At 43.3% G+C, this 5050-nt stretch overlaps 1 non-coding gene across 1 annotated transcript; it reads left to right on the forward strand.

Moving 5' to 3' along the window:
* Window positions 1-3774: 3774 nt before the first annotated feature.
* Window positions 3775-3881, forward strand: LOC120267006. The gene has a single exon (XR_005538352.1). It is a non-coding gene; the product is annotated as a small nucleolar RNA R71 (small nucleolar RNA).
* Window positions 3882-5050: the final 1169 nt, after the last annotated feature.

A 5050-nucleotide genomic window follows, 5' to 3' on the forward strand; every position in this document is an offset into this window, starting at 1 on the left:
GTAAGCTCAGTGCAGGGTCAACGCTCAAGGGAAATCTGTCGGTAACTGGAAAGACTCAGTGTTTGTAAATGCCTCCTCCTACAAGCCAAGCTGAAATGAAAATTGAGTGATGCTCATGCTATTGTAATGTCCAAATGCTCTGAACTAGATGGCGTCGAGGCTATCAAATCAACCATAAGATCTATTGAACTCGAATGACGATAAGACCTCAAGTGTAAGCTCAAGAATGGTTGGCTAGCTAGTCGACAATAATTGCCTCCATCTACCCACTAAAATGAGATCCTCGACCTCATCTGTGAACTCATCTCCCTGCTGTAAATCTCTCAATAAGCTCGTGTCCAGGTATCGAGTCTGTCAGAACCGAAGTCTCGACAGATGCACAAAACGAGCCTGATGCTTGGGGTTAATGAATCTCATGCTACCGGACTCGGGGGGAACGACTCACGCGGCTGTTTCTTTTCTTGATTCTTTGACTGAGGTCCCATAATCTGTAAAATTTGAAAGAAAATCGATCAACCTAGTTAATTAAATAATGTTGCAGAAATCTACACGGACACGCGGAATTTCCGGACGCCCGTGTGGATCCACGGGTCGTGAAAACGCTCGGCCGCGCCTCAAAAATCCAAAAATACACCGTCAAATCGCTTCTAACTTCATTCTAAACATGCATAATTATTCTAATTGTAGAAATGAAGCATTATTAACTAGTTTCATCGATTAAAATCAAGAATTGGCGAAGAAAACAAAAGATAGGGCTTACCGACGAGTTGAGATTGAAAACCAAGTAAAAATCCTTCCAAATCGGCAATGCGAGGTCGGGAAATGATGTGAGAGTGCTCTCAGAAGAATGGAGAATGTTAGGATGAGAAGGAACGACAATCCTTTAAAAGGAACCTGCGCCTATTAGCGTTCTGTACATCCACACGGGCTTGTGGAAATTACCAACGCCATGCGCCTCCACAGGGGAGAGCCACAGGGCAGACGCACACCCCTCTGCGCTCTCAGGATAATAGTTAATCTCTTTGAATGCATCCACATGGGCGTGCTGAAAATACCCACGCCCGTGCGCCCGACCCACAAGGGCAGCCGCACGCCCCTGTGTCTTCTCTGTCTAAGCGAGAAAAATCGCTAAGTGTTCTGTACGCCCATACGGAAATTCCTCACGGGCATGGACATTCACAAGCCCAACTCACAGGGGTGAACGCACACCCCTGTGTCTTCTTGGGATGCAGAGAGCTCTTCTGCAGAGATCCACATGGGCGTGCGGAAAATATCCGTGCCCGTGTGTTTATCACAGGTTCACCCACAGGGATGAGTCCACGCCCCTGTGTGCTATCGGGATAATTTGCTAAGTCTGTGCAGGAAAATGCACGCTCATGTGGAAATTACACACGGGCATGCGGAAATCACAAGGTCGCTCACAGGGGCGAGTCCACACCCTTATGCCATCTCTGGATGTGCTCTGAATGAAAACGCACGCTCGTGCTGAAATTCCACACGGGTGTGTGTTGTCTCTGAACACTTAGAGAACTTTGCAAGCTCTACCGAAAATTCTTGAACACAGATATACACTTAAACCCTGCCTAACAATGCAATTTTTAACCAGAGAAAACACGAAAAACATGCTCGAACAACCAAGATTCTTCGCCACACATGATTAGTCACATGATAACACCATAATGTCCACAAGAAAATCACAGCAAAAACATCTAAGAATCAAGACACCAACACTTAAAGCCTTATTCATACAAATAATAACTAAAAACTAGAAAAACATTAAAAACTTGGGTTGCCTCCAAAGAAGCGCTTGTTTTACATCACTAAGCTTGACGTACCTTGTCTTACCTAAATAGGGGTTTATAGATGAAAGAAGCCCTCTTACCTATAGCTTGAAAGCATGACGAACAAAGTCTCTTGAAGGTAGAGGGGGAGTTATCGGGCTTGGGTCTACCTATCAATAGTGCTTCCAATTTCTTCGGTTCACGTGCGTCTCCAATAGCCTTGGAGCATTTCTAGTGGTATCTCTTCGCCCTCTTCACCTTCTGGAGCACCTTCTACATGATCCCCGAAGTAGATGGTACTTCTTTAGTCGAACCAAGCATCATAACTTCTTCATTTTCTATCTCTTGGTCGGATAAACCCTCATACGGGTCCGGATTAAACATTTCTTGCATGTATTCATCAACAATCTCATCACTAGTGTCTAGAAAATACAAAGTATCATCGAAATCCAAAGAATGCCGCATGGCTTCAGTAAGGCGGTATGTGAGCTTGTCGTTTCCAACTCTCAATATTAGCTCCCCGCCGTCCATGTCAATCAATGCCTTGGAAGTCCGCAAGAATGTTCTCCCAAGTATCAAAGGTACATTCGCATCCTAATCGATGTCTAGCACTACAAAATCTACATGAAAAATGTACATGTCCACCTTGATAAGCACATCTTCGATGATAATCCTCGGATGTCTCACCGTTCTATCCGCCGATTGCAAAGTCGTCCGAGTGGGTCTACGCTCGCCCAAGGCTAGCTTATGAAAAAAGGTGTATGGCATGACGTTGATACTGGCCCTTGAGTCTGCCAATGCAATTTCTTCACCCAAATTGCCAATATTACACGGAATGATGAAGCTTCCCGGATCTTTCTTCTTGTTCGGCATGTTCTTTTGCAACACCACCGAGCAAGACGCATCTAAGATCATTGAAGCACTCTCCTCCAACTTCCTCTTGTTAGTCAACAAGTCCTTCAAGAATTTTGCATACTTAGGCATTTGGTTCAATGCCTCACCAAAATGAATATTGATGTGGAGTTGTTTGAGCAAACTCAGGAACTTCTTGTACTATTCATCCCTTTGGTTATTCTTCAATCTAGAGGGATAAGGGATTCTTGGCTTGAAAGGTGGGGGTGCCACCTCCTTCTCTTTGCTTACTCTATCCTCAACCTGTATAACCTCAGGTGCATGTTCATTGGGCCTCTCACTCGGAAGCCTACCTTCAACCTAGTGACCACTTCTCAAAGTGATCGCCTTTACATGCTCTGTAGAGTTGGTTTCAGTATTACCCGGCAAGCTTCCTTGTGGCCTTTCCGATAGAGACTTTACAATTTGCCCCACTTGATTTTCAAGATTGTGCAAAGAGGCGGTGTGGTTGCGAAGTGTAGCCTCGACTGATTGAAACCTTATATCGGACGATTTCACTAACCTAGTCAACTCCTTCTCCAAATCAGTCATTCGGGTCTCCAAACCTGAAACTTGATTTTCCATATTTGGAGCTTGTTGTTGTTGGAAACCTGGTGGCCCCATGGCCTTTTGTGGACCTTGGTTGCTCCATGAAAAATTGGGATGATTCTTCCAACCCGGATTATAGGTGTTTGTATATGGATTCCCTTGGTTCCTCATTGCATTACCCACAAAATTGACATTTTCAACCAAAGATGCATCACCAATAGAGATCGGGCAATCGGAGGAGACATGTCTTCCACCACACTCGGTGCAAGTAGTCACAGCCACCACTCTATTCGAAGTTAGAAGATCTAACTTCTTACGCAATGATTCCACTTGAGACGCCAATGAAGTTGCTGTATCTATCTCATGGAGCACGGCTGTCATTTTCTTCTCCCTAACATTCCATTGTTAGCTATTTAACCCCATTTCTTTAATTAATTGATGGGCCTCACCGGAGGTCTTGCTACCTAAGGTACCTCCTGCTGCCGCATCCAAGAGTTGCCTTGTACTCGGATTCAACCAGTTGTAAAAGGTCTGAACAATCACCCACTCTAGGAAACCTTGTTGCGGGCACTTTCTTAGGAGCTCCTTGAACCTTTCCCATGTCTCAAATATAGACTCCAATTTTGACTGTACATAGGATGAGATCAAATTCCTAAGCTTTGTAGTTTTTCCAGGAGAAAAATTACGGGCTAGAAAAGCTTCTACCATCTCCTCCCATGTGGTAATCGATGCTCTAGGTAATGAGTGTAGCCACTGCTTCACTCTCCCTTTTAAGGAAAATGTTAAGGCTCTGAACATTATGGCATCATCCATCACCCCGTTTATCTTAAGCATATCACACACCTCAAGAAAATTCTCTATATGACTGTTTGAATCATCATCGGCCAAACCATTGAACTGTGCGGATTGCCGCAACATGTGGATGATGCCAGCTTTAGCTCGAAGTTCTGAGCTGTAATCGGGGGACGCACAATACTCGATTGTGTCCCCACATCGAAGGTCTGAATTAATCGGATAATATCCGCCGCTTATTCCGTCTACTGCCGTGCTTTCAAATTCTTCTACTTCCAAATCAGATAGATTAGACAATTCTTACACAGGTTTTTTTCTTTTTCTTCTAAGTGTACGTTTAAGCTCAGGATCTCCTTCAATCAATATTGAGTAGTTCCCTCGGGTCATAACCTGGAGCAGCACAAAAAAGAAAGAAAAAGAAATCAGAACAATAATAGAATAAGAAGAAATGCACTAGATTAAATGACTGAATAGCTAAGAAAACAAAGTGCAAAGTAACTCCAAACACCTACTCCCCGATAACGGCATCAAAAACTTGACAATGCCACTTGCGTATGTCCCACAAGTGCACAGTTTTGTCAAAGTAATAAAATCTCAGATGAGTGGGATATCGTATTCACAGGGAGTAGGGAATAAAAACACTTAAATTGTTCCTTAATTAAGTGAAAGATGAATAGTGATATGTGTGACAAGATGTAAAATAACACAAAAGTAAAAGAACAAGAAAGAGAGCACAAGGAAAGGAGAAGGTAAGGCAATCGATATAAATGGGCTACCCGAATATTGTTTTACCTAGGACAATCGTTTCAAGTGCAAGAGCCCTCTATTATACTTTCTAAATGATGCAATAATAAGTCATGGAGATCCTAAAATACATGGTCCCAAATCTAAGGTCAACCATGCCTAACTCTATATATGTCACGGAGGAGAAATTGAATACCCTCTCAACCTCCCACTCATATAGAAATGCAATAAGTTCTACGGATTCCAATTGATAAATCCTCTTCCTACATATAGACCTAACCCTTTGGTTCAGG

Source organism: Dioscorea cayenensis, chromosome 1 (genome assembly GCF_009730915.1).
Source record: "Dioscorea cayenensis subsp. rotundata cultivar TDr96_F1 chromosome 1, TDr96_F1_v2_PseudoChromosome.rev07_lg8_w22 25.fasta, whole genome shotgun sequence".
In the NCBI taxonomy this organism is placed as follows: Eukaryota; Viridiplantae; Streptophyta; class Magnoliopsida; order Dioscoreales; family Dioscoreaceae; genus Dioscorea; species Dioscorea cayenensis.